We start from the raw sequence: 12,057 nt of genomic DNA on the forward strand, positions 1-12,057 counted from the left end.
TCTACACTTGGTAGAATTCGCTTATAACAATGGATATCACACATCTATTCAAATGTCTCCATTTGAAGTCTTGTACGGACGCAAATGTCGGACGCCCTCAAATTGGAGTGGCCCGGAAGATAAGTTAAGGTTGGGACCCGAAATGCTCAAGGAAATGGAGGACATGGTCAAAAGGGTGCGAGCTAACCTGAAGGCCGCTCAAGATCGGCAAAAGAATTTTGCAGATCGGAAGAGGAGGTTCAAAGAGTATCAGGTGGGCGACCACGTTTATATAAGAATACAAGCCAAGAAGAGTACTCTGCAATGGAGCAGTTGTGCTAAACTCGCGCCTCGTTATTTTGGACCTTTTCAGGTCTTGGCAAGAGTTGGGCCAGTAGCTTATCAGCTAGCTTTACCAAGCCACATTAAAATTCATAATGTCTTCCATGTATCCGTGCTTAAAAAGTATATTTATGACCCTAAGCATGTGATCAAGTGGCAAGATATACGGGTAAGAGTTGCTTTCAAGTGAACTAATTGGAAAGGTGTCAAGAGATAGAAAACTGACACTGTTATTGTTTGCAGGTCGAACCGGAAGGAGAGGTCTTGGTCGAGCCGCTGAGCATTCTCGACCGGAGAGAAGTACAGCTGCGGAAGCGGGTTATTACCCAAATTAAAGTGCAGTGGCAGCACTATGGGCCGGATGAGGCTACTTGGGAAGATGAAGAGCTTTTTAGGAAAGCTTATCCGGAGCTGTTTGAGAACGCTAGACATCGGGACGATGTCCAAACTCAGGGGGGGGAGATGTGATGACCCCGTAAAATGTAATTATTTATAGTTTACTGCGGTAAAAACTGAATGACATTGAGGAACTTATTTTCTTTTAAGAGTAATCTGTTAATTTTAAATATGCATTAAAATAATGTTTTAAAGAATTACTCAGAAAGTATTGGAGCTCCCAAAAGGGAACTGGAAAAAGAAAAGGAAAGTAGTTAATTAAACTGAAAATAACCACCTTCCCTAACTGGAAGGATTTCCAGGAAAAGGAGGAAGTTGGTAGACAGAATTCTGGGCTGTAGAGACAGACAGAAGGAAAAAGGAAAAAACCTTGTTTGGACTAAGTCTGGTAGTGACCAGATAGTCGAGCACTAGGTGCTGTCTTACTGAGGATTGTGATCCGGTAAGAAGAAGCTCGGGGGGAGACTCAGGTCCCGGAGGACAAGTCTCACGGATGGGTGGATAACGAGCTTGACACAGGAATTTGCAGGAGATTTGCTGAAGAATTTCCCTACGAGCAGTGACCAGGTAAGTAACTAAACCCTAAAGTATCTGCAATTGTTTGTATAGAATGGGTAACTCAGAATACCTGTAGCTAACTGCGTATTATCAGTGGGACAGAGACTCTACAGTACTATCAAAATAGAATAACTGTGAATATTTAAGTGATATAGAAATGCATGCCTTCGTGTTCAACTAAGTAACTGTGTAAATCTGCATACCTGTAGCGTGTAGAGCAATTTATTATTACAGCTTAAAATATTAGCAGAGGTTAGGGTCTGAATATGCAGAGTCGGGTATCATGCGAAGTAGGCGGAAATCCTGTAACAGGAATCCATACCCTAACACGTAATGTCTACAGAAGGCCAATGCATCCTTAGCTGTGTAAATTATAACCTTGAGAGGAATCTGTAGATAGCCTTAGGATGCAAAGTTTTGAAGAGAAGTAGGAAGTTAGAAAGTAAAAGCCTTAAGCTCGAACCGGAATAGGTCCGCGGCTGGTGTGGCTCGGAAGAACCCTTGCGGCAGGCAGAAGCCTGAAGCCTCCGCTCGTCATTCCTCTTGGAAAATAAACCGGCCGAAAAGCAGAACTTAACCCTATGCATGATCCTTAAATTAATAGCCAAAGCAGTTGAACAGTTAAGGACTGTAATAGACTACCATAATATCACTCCTGAGTATAACAATATTATCTTCATTAACAGATAATCGTATTATCTTTATCATACAAACCGATTGCATTACTGTCATTAAACAAATCGATATGATGTTAAACTCTGTGAAAACAATAGAGTAAGCATTGTTACGGCAAACGAACAAACGCACAGCAAAATCATGATAACCATATCAGAGAGTTAAGGCAGACATTATATAGCGGACAGAGTATACATTATGACAGAAACATGAGCGAAACATAACCTATATTCATAATCAGAATGTAGGACCCGAAGGTCTCTTTTTGCAAGAATCCCAACACCGAGTCCGACCATGCATCCATTGCACAGGATGCAGGTGCGAACCCTTATGGTACTTTCAAGACCAGTTGGGAAGGGGCGAATGCCGTTATAAACCAAACCCTCGGTAAAGCCATAAACAATGCGAACGAATTCCAGAGCAAGAATATAGATATACAAACTGAGTAATGCTTCAAATTCGACCCTTATGGGAAAACCATGTAAGAAGAATGATAATAAAACAGGAAAGTTTAACGTTGCTCTATATTAAACCGAAAAGCAGTCTTTCCAATATGGGTCCAGACCCAGTTACAATAATTCGTAAAAGTCCTCAACAAAGTGTTAAACTTAGTCATGAATACAGATGAAACATAGCAAAATGATGTTCAGTAGCTACATAGACAGCGGTCGAGAGGCACAGCCTCATGAACCTGAGATTTGCACTCAAGACCGCCGTAGACTCAAGGGGGTTAACCCAGCTTTCACAAATCAACCCCAATATGTATGGAACCAGAACTTATAATCCTGTTACCGCCATCTGCGCCAACCGTGAAGAAATAAGGTTGGGGTTTTCGATTAAACACAGAGATGAAACCCTCAGACGAAAGACAAACAGTAAATGTAAACAAGTGTATATCCGCGGTGCAAGGGGAAGCCAACATGTGTACCTGTAAACGTTCGGCAGAATATTGCCTGAGGGAAGAGCAGACCGCCGAAAGAGCCACGGTGGCAGAACATCACAGTCTGCCATGCAACAGAGAGAGCCGATTACTTTGTTTATTCCTTAAGAAAATCATAGACAAAATCGAAAAGATCTTAACAAACAGAAACCTTACCAAGTTGGTTTGAAGACTCACATCCTCGGAGCGGTAGCGCCATGGTGAGGTCGCATGCTGGAAGAAAGCGACAGAGGAGAATCGGCGCAGAGATGTGGGATAGACTCCCAGTTGTGGCGGAAGGATGCACAGAGCTGTGGAGCGCCAAACAGAGCCAGCGAAATCTCGAATAATCCGGGATATCCACAATATAAACGCGAAGTCACAGCCATGAGACGTGGAGCAACCACCACCCTTGATCTTCCTCGAAGCCCTTACACCGTAGATCCAGGCGGTAAATCCAAAGTGCAAGAGCGGGAAAGTTTCCAGCCTGGAAGGCCATGCCCGAGCACGTGATCAAGCCAGCGGAAGTAAAAGCTCAGTCCAGGTGTTCCGCGGAGGGAGCGCCAGCAAATAATGGTAGATGGGATTTAATATATTTCCGTAACCATATAACAAAGTTATCCATTGCATAGTGTCGAGGTGGTGTAGCATCATAATGGAGTTGGACAAGTAAACCAAAAGTTAAATTAAACCATTGATACCCATGATGGACAATATCAAATAGCAGTTATATGCGACAGTATAAGCAACTATATAAAGATGGTGCAGACACCATGGTAAAAGAAATTTTTTTTTTACATAGGTGAGATATGTGACAATCAGGGTCGGTGAAAACAAAGTAGCCAAAAGTATTGAGCCAATTACAAATTAGGATCCTGTCTCACCAATTTCAAATTCAAAATTCAATCGAAAAACACTGGGGTTGAAGTCAAGGTGATATGTCCCCTCGGAGCAACTCGTTTTTGGCTATGTTTTTCTCTACAAAATTTCCATGTTTTTGCATTCAACACATATATTTTTAAACGGTATTTTTTACTGTGTGTTTTTTACTCTTTTGCAATTGAATACTCCAAGTTAACTTTCCATTAAAAAAAAAAATAGTTCTCTATGGAGATTTACTAAAGTTAAGTGCTCCCAATGAAAAGATTGTAATATATTTTTTTATGGTGTGGTTTTTACTCTTTTGCAACCAAATGCCGCAAATTAACTTTCCATTAAAAAACAAATAGTTCTGAGTGAAAAATCCCTAAAATTAAGCGTCCTCACTGAAATGATTGTGGTGCCCTTCAACACCCCACAATAAATGAGGAGAATCCCCTTGACCCTAGAATTGATGTCTTGCCCTTTTCCTCACCCAACTAGCCCCGCAATCTTGAATTCAGGCGGTTTAATCAAAAAAGGATTTTTGTGTCCACAACTCTTTTCAAGGGGCTTTGCTTTGCTCAGGGCATAAAGCAGGGTAGAGGCAAGAAGCCTTTGCTTTGGTCACGGCAGAATAGAGGAGGCAGGAAGGATAGAGAAATAATTTGAGTGCTTTTTTTTCCTTCGATTGAAAACAAATAACATCGTAGAGGAGAGTGATAACCTCATATAACAGCGTAGAGGACAGTGGAAACTTGACTGCGTTTTTTTCCTTGAGTAAAAGAACAAAACGAGATTGATAACTTGGCTGCTTTTTTTTCCTCGAGTGAAAAAACAAAACTCTTAGTGGAGTGTTTATTTTTCATTAAATTTTTTGTAAAAACAATTTTCTTTATGTAAGTAGATTACAATTTTGTTAAATTTTAAACTAATCATTCCATTGGTTAGCTCACAATTGCACATACAAAAAAATGTAAATTTCAACAAAATTAAAAATTAAACAACAATAATTTGTTTAGAAAAATATAAATAAATAAAAAATTATTTAAAATAAATTTGAAATCTTATTTTTTTTGCACTACAAATATTTTTTCAATTAAAATTTCTCAGATATTAAAAAAAGTCATATCCCATTTTCTATATGTAAAAAAAACGAGTAACTAAAATCTTACATCTTTAAAAAATATACTTTTAGTATAATTTACATTTTCAAATATAAGTAGTAGTTTTCATTTTCAAAATTGATCTTAAGATTGGTATTTGAAATTGGATTAACTAAAAAATATACAAATAAAGGTAAGGTAAAATTAGGAAGTTATAAATCAACATGATAAAATGAGAAATAAAAACTAATTAAAGGAATATATATATATATATATATATTATATATATATATATATATATGGGGCAATCAGCTCAATATGTTTGAAAACATGGATAAATGAAATAATAGTTACAAAAAATGATCTTAATGTTACATTCAAAGGCTAAGATAAAATTATGGCATTCAAATCTCTTAGCCAATATATTATTGTATTTTTCTTATTATGGTATTTTTCCTCTTTTGTATACGAGTGTCCTCTATGGAGCTTACACAAAAAAACAAAAAGCAAACAAAAAACAAATAATTGGAATGTTTATTTTTCAGTAAATTTTCCATAAAAACAAGTGCCCTCAATGAAATTTCCATGTTTTAACTTTAAGAATTTTTTTTTTTGTTTCTCCATACGGTATAGTAAATAGTAAATGAAAATTGTGATATCAAACCTAAAAAAATGCATAAAATAAAACCAAATTTTAAAACCAAAAAACAATGTTTAAAATAATACAATTAAACTTTTAATTATAAATCTTAAATTATATAGCATATTTATCATGTGTTCGAACAAAAGAAATTGAAAAATTAAAACACCTTCCTACCACAAAGGATTATGTTTTCATTCTAGTGTAGCTCAGATCTATGATGGCACTAGAATAGAATTCCTTAAAATTATTGTATTTCAAAATTTTCACATAAAACCCAACTATTCTAATGAAACAGAAAAAGTGATTTTGTTTTAGCGGGGTTTAGATATGCCAAATGAAAACTGTGATATCTAGTGAAGAAATTTTATTTTATATGGTAATTTAATATATCTCTAGAAGCCTTATTTTATATGTTATTTTATTATAGTTTTTTTTAAAGGTAAGATTATTATTCTTGAGTGAGATATGGAAGTATGTTATTGTTATCATTTTAATATATTTTTGCTATTTGGGTTTGTTTTCGTGGTCAAAGTGAGTTGGATCACTTCTTGATACAACAAATAGTTTTTTGGTGATAAGTCATTAGCAATGTTATTTGATATTTGGTTTATTCTATTAGTATTGGTACCATTTTTTACTGAATAATAGATGAGTAATTAATTAGTTTTGGATAGTGTTTATATATTTTTTTAAATGGATTAAAGTTTTAATTTAGAATTTTTTATTTGTCATCATGAAGTGTTTGATTTATGGTTTATTATTTAAAGTAGATTGGGATATTAAATTTGTTTTTTCATACTCTATTAAATTGGAAACTAGACTAATAGTAGGGTTGTTGCCTGTGTGCAGTTTCTACCATGCTTATCTCAAAGGCAGCAAGGCTTCCTCTCTAGAAGATTTTGCTGGGTTGTAGCTCTTCCTCTCTAGAAGATTTTGCTGGGTTGTAGCTCTCTAAAGAATATCAGGTTCACCTCCTTACCATGGTATTTTTAAAACTAAAGAATAATAATGAATAGATGCCTGGGAGGAGAATATAGCACACCAAATGAAAATATTTCTAATACAATCACCAATCACATTTTCGCCTGTTTAGTAAATTTAGATAAACATGTAAAGACCATTTAAATTTTTAACTTTTAGCTTTTCTCCTTCAAACTTAGCACCCAACAATTAGAATATATAACGTACCCAAAAAGTGACTGACAAATTTAGAGACACTCATGTAATTTTAGATGATGACCATCACACTGTTAAGCTTGAGTTTTTAGATGAAAAATTCCTTTGTTTTGGAACATTAAACATATTATAGAACATCTTAAAAGAATTATGTAGATTGACCAATTTTAAATACTTTTGAATTTCAAAGTTAAAAGAAGATGTGGTTACCGTGGATATTTATTTGTTGGCTTTAGATGATGTGGTTTCCGTGGATATTTAACTTTGAAATTCAAATTTAGGCTATTTTCTACATTTAAATTTTAAAAATGTTAATATGTGAATAAAAACAGGGAAAAAGAAAATTATCACTGAATATGATAATCAACATGATACGTTATTTATATTTGATATCTATCTAGTATTTTAAGCATAAAACACATTGATTTTTCCAATAGAACATATCAATTTTTTTTGCAAATTTATGAGAAATTAACTTGAGTTGTATATCTTGTAGAAGTGTTCAAAAATGGAAACAACTTCAAGCTCTTGAAGTGCAAGATCCACAAAAAGAAATATTTTCTTCTTTTGATTTGGATTGGAGGTAACAATGTCGCTTGGATTAAATCAAATAGATATAATGAGTTTGTTATTGAGAAGAGAAAAAATCTATTATATCCAAGAAGCTTTCGAAAAAGTTTTAGTAGAAAATCAAAAGAATAAAATGAAGGAAACAAAAAATATAGAGTTAACTCCTCGTTGGAATATATAATGTAAGGTTTTTTCAACTAATTTTTTCATAAAATAATTTTGTTTTAAATTTATTTTTTGTCATGTTAATATCTTGTTGTTTCTTGCAAGTTTTGGTGTTCATGTTGTTTCTTGCAAGTTTTGGTGTTCATATGGGCCAGAAGATTATTGAGACATTGATGCATTCTCTTATTATATATCGAAAGTCCTTGAAAAGGGGATAGGGAGTCGTCCACTCAGTAAGCATCTAAGACGTGATTTCACAAGTCATTTTAGTGTTCACATATCTAAGAAAAAAACATAACGTGCCTTGATTACTTATGTTGAGATGAACCATATAAATATTACTGGTAAACCTTTCAATAGACAGGAGGTTGATGATTTTGTAGGCACAAGAGCATACCATGCACCCCATGTTAGTAATGATCTACATCAATGGGTAGAAATATGTTTATTGTTGGGAATGTCAGCTGAGTGTGTACATCACAAACATAGTGAATTAGTGCAGTACAAAGTAACACCATCTAGAGCTAAGTTTGATTGAAATGAGTTTCTTACTTTGACTACATTAGCAATATAGAGAGGAGATTGAAACAAGCCCAATACATGTTTGATGATAATGATGCTCAAAGTGTGCATATATGGAAAGCAACAAATCTTGATAAGTATTTTACTACTCAGAGTTTGACAATGCCATAGATGATGAGGGATGCACTACATTCATTTTAGGCATTCAATAACCACTAAATCTAGAATGAATGAGAAAATATGGTCATGATAGTATATTAGTAATGGATTCTACATTTGGGACAAATCGCTTTAAGGTAGGTTTATATTGTTATATATTTCTTATTATCATTTTTTATTTATAAGATAATCCAAGGATATAACTAATTTCTTAATTTACATTGTTATGTATTTTCTTATCATCATTTGTTATTTATAAGATAATCCAAAGATATACCTAATTTTTTTATTTATTTTTATGCAGTTTCAACTTTATACGTTATTGGCATTTGATTCCCAACATAATGGTGTTCCAGTGGCATGGGCTCTCATGTCAAGATCTATGACTTCTAATATCACCAAGTGGATGGAGATGCTACTTCTTAAAGTTCGCATGGGTATGTTGGAGTGGAACTTAAATGCATTCGTGGTAGATGATGCAGCTGCTGAGATTGGTGCAATCAGGTATATAGATATGAGTGTGTTTTTTCTTCATTTCTCAAAATGAAATGTTATATACATAATTGTAAACTCAATATATATATATATATATATATATATATATATAACGTTGTATGACATTTATGTGTAATATGTTGAAAATAGCAACAAGAAATGCTAAAAATAGAAATGTTAAAAATAGCATTGCTATGAATAGAATTTCAAGATATTCCAATTTTAATTTGTCCTTGAATTAAAATTGAGAATTCAAATTCAAATTTAGTCTCACTGGCTGTTTGAAAAATAATTAATTAATTCATCCTGAGTTAATTAGTTGGAGAAAATCAAACATGAAGTCTTTGTGAAGTCATGCAACAATTATCCCTTTGATTGAGGAAGTTATCCCTTAATTAAGGATATAAGGATGAGTTGTATTTGAGTTGTAATTAGTTAGCTCAGTTAACTGAATTAAGTCCAGTTAGATTAGTTCCATACAGTTTGTGGAACTGATTGTGAGTTCAGTCAGTTAATGCATGCATGCATGAAACTAGTGTACTCTAGATAACTGAATATTCTCTCATGAATAACTCATGCATGTTAGTTCAGACAAAGACCTAGTTGAGATTAAAGGCAGGGACATTGTACTATCAATTGCAAGAATTTTCCTATAAGAAAATCTCTTGCATGCAGAAGGAATTCAGTCCTTGAGATTTGCACAGTTTTACAGTGTGTTGGAGAAGTGTGTGAGATCAGTGTCACACAAGGTTACAGTAGGAGCAACCAGGGAAAATAGTGTAAGGAAATAAGAGGCTTGGAGGACAAAGGAAAAGGCATATGAGTTGTCTAGTATGTCTATGAGTAGCGAGAGGGATTGTACTGAGAGCTGGATAGCTGTGAGAGCTAAAGCTTTATGTAATCCTGAGATATTTCTACTTGTATGATAATACAGATAGCGAGGTTTTTAGGTGAGGCTTTCCCCAAAGTATTCTTCTTTGTTTCATGTGTGATTGATTCTTCTTCTCTATTATATGTGTTCTGTTTGATCTTGCTCAAATCGATTAAGCTTCCGCAAGTTTGATAGTAGAAGTAGATTAAGTATTTTGCTTTAGTACATTGCATAATCAAATTAATCTATAGTGAAAATTTATACATGGTATCAGAGAAATGGTGATTAGAGCTGTGAAAAGCATACTGAGAAGGGAAAAGTCAAAGTTTGAATTTCTTGATTGCAGGTACAAAATCAAATTCTTATCACACCTCTAAGTTCTCCAATGGCATTCAATGGCTTGAGACTTGAGTATGCACTGGATGGAAACTCGAATTACATAGCATGGAAGGATCGCATGGAAGCGGTATTAGAGGACAATGGTTTGAAGGATTTCATTGATCAATAAATCCCCAAGCCAGCAGCAGCTAATGCCCAAGAATTGGCGTAATGGAAGAAGTGTGTGGCGAAGGCGAGGCCGATTATTCGGGAGGGAGTTTGAGACCATATTGTCTCGAGTCTCCATGGGAAGGAAACTCCATTCTCAATGTGGAAGACTTTGAAGGACCTATATCAGAACAATAGCGACCAGAGGAAACTCGCGTTGAAGGACAAGCTTCAAAAAATCAAGTGTGAAAAGGGAAACACTATTTCTACATATCTGAACAAGCTCACCACCTGTAGAAATGAGCTTGGAAGTGTAGGAATAATGACAGCCAATGATGATATGGTGATTCTTGCTCTCCTCGGTCTTCCTAAGAGCTAGCATAGCTACCAGGACTCAGTGAATGGAAGAGAGAAACTAGTAGATTGGGAACGACTATGGTTGGATCTGATGTAGGAGGAGATCAGGAGGAGCATGAGAGATGGTTCTTCATCTAAGCATGATGATGAAGAAAATCTAGCCTTAGCCAATAAGGTAATGAAAGGGAAAGGGAAGGCTTCCCATTCCAAATTGAGTTCTTCTCATGGTGGGAAGAACATTGACAAATCTAAAGTGAGACGCTTTAATTGTCATGAGGTGGGCCATTATGCAACTAAGTTTCCATTGAAGAAATCCAAGAAGGGATCCTCCAAAGGATTAGAAGGTGAGGCACTCGCCTCTCAGTTCATCGATGGTGGGTTGTGTTTGGTATCTGGACAGTGGAGCCTCATTCCACATGACCGGAAATAAGAGATTATTCAGTACCTTGGAGGAGAAAGACCTCAATATGCGCATAGAGATGGACGATCATGGAAAGTATCGTGTTTCAGGTGAAGGTATGGTTGTGTTTCAGAGGGAGCATGGAGCTCCTCTCACCATAACTGATGTAAAGTATGTGCCTGGACTAAAGAAAAACTTGGTATCGGTCGCGATGTTGGAAGACAGAGGCTATGATGTAGTCTTTAGTAAAGGAAAGGCATTCCTAAAACACATAGCCATGGGTCAGACCAAGAGGATTGGGATTCGAGTGAAGAATCTCTACAAGTTGGAGGTAGATGACTATGTTGCATTGAGTTCCAAAGCAGAATTGATGCAAAGCCAAGATATTGGCGAGTTATGGCATAGGAGGTTGGGCCACTTGCATCATGGGGCCTTGAACATAATGCAGTAGATTTCTACCAGACTTCCCAAAGGCAAACTTGAGCAAGTGGACACATGCAAAGGTTGTACCTTGGGTAAGTATGCAAAATATTCCTTTCATGATCGAGACAGTTGAGTTGAAGAAATCTTGGAGCGAGTTCATACAAATGTGTGTGGACCATTCTTGACAGCCTCCATTGCTAAACAAAGGTATTATGTGATTTTCATTGATTATTTTCCTCGTAAATGCTGGATCTCTTTCATGCAGAAGAAGGATCAAACCTTCTCAAAGTTTTGTGAGTTCAAATCTTTGGTTGAGAAAGAATCAAGAAAGAAGATCAGGGCCTTAAGAAGTGGCGATGGTGGAGAGTATGTCTTTCAAGTGTTTAAGGACTTCTTTGCAGCAGAAGGAATTAAACGGGAGTTGACGGCACCCCATAACCCATATCAAAATGGGGTGGCTGAAAGGAAGGACAGAACAATTGTGGAGGCAGCTTGGGCGATGCTGCATGACCAAGGCCTACCACTTCATTTGTGGGTTGAGGCATGCAATACAGTGGTCTATTTGCAGAATAGAAGCCCACATCTCATACTTGGGATGAAGACACTAGAGTAAGCTTTCTCCGAGAAGAGACTAGATGTGAGTCACTTCAGGATCTTTGGCTCATCGATTTATTGCAATGTGACCAAGGATGCCCGAAAGAAACTTGAGCCAACAGATGAGTTGGAGACACTTGTGGGGTACACTGATACACCCCACAACTATCGAGTGTATTTGCCTACCAGTCGGAGGACAGTGGTTCATAGAGATCTTATGTTTGGTGAGCAGAAGGCCATGAGAGTTTCCCTTGAGAGGGAGCTCCAACTATAGGTTGTGGAGGAACTTTTGGTTCCTAAGGAGGATGAGCCTCAGACTGATGCGGAGCAGCCGCATGCAGAGGTTCCAGGAGTGGAGAAATA

The sequence above is a fragment of the Pinus tabuliformis genome, chromosome Q (genome assembly GCF_031772625.1).
Source record: "Pinus tabuliformis cultivar Carrire ecotype Pingquan chromosome Q, CPIR1, whole genome shotgun sequence".
In the NCBI taxonomy this organism is placed as follows: Eukaryota; Viridiplantae; Streptophyta; class Pinopsida; order Pinales; family Pinaceae; genus Pinus; species Pinus tabuliformis.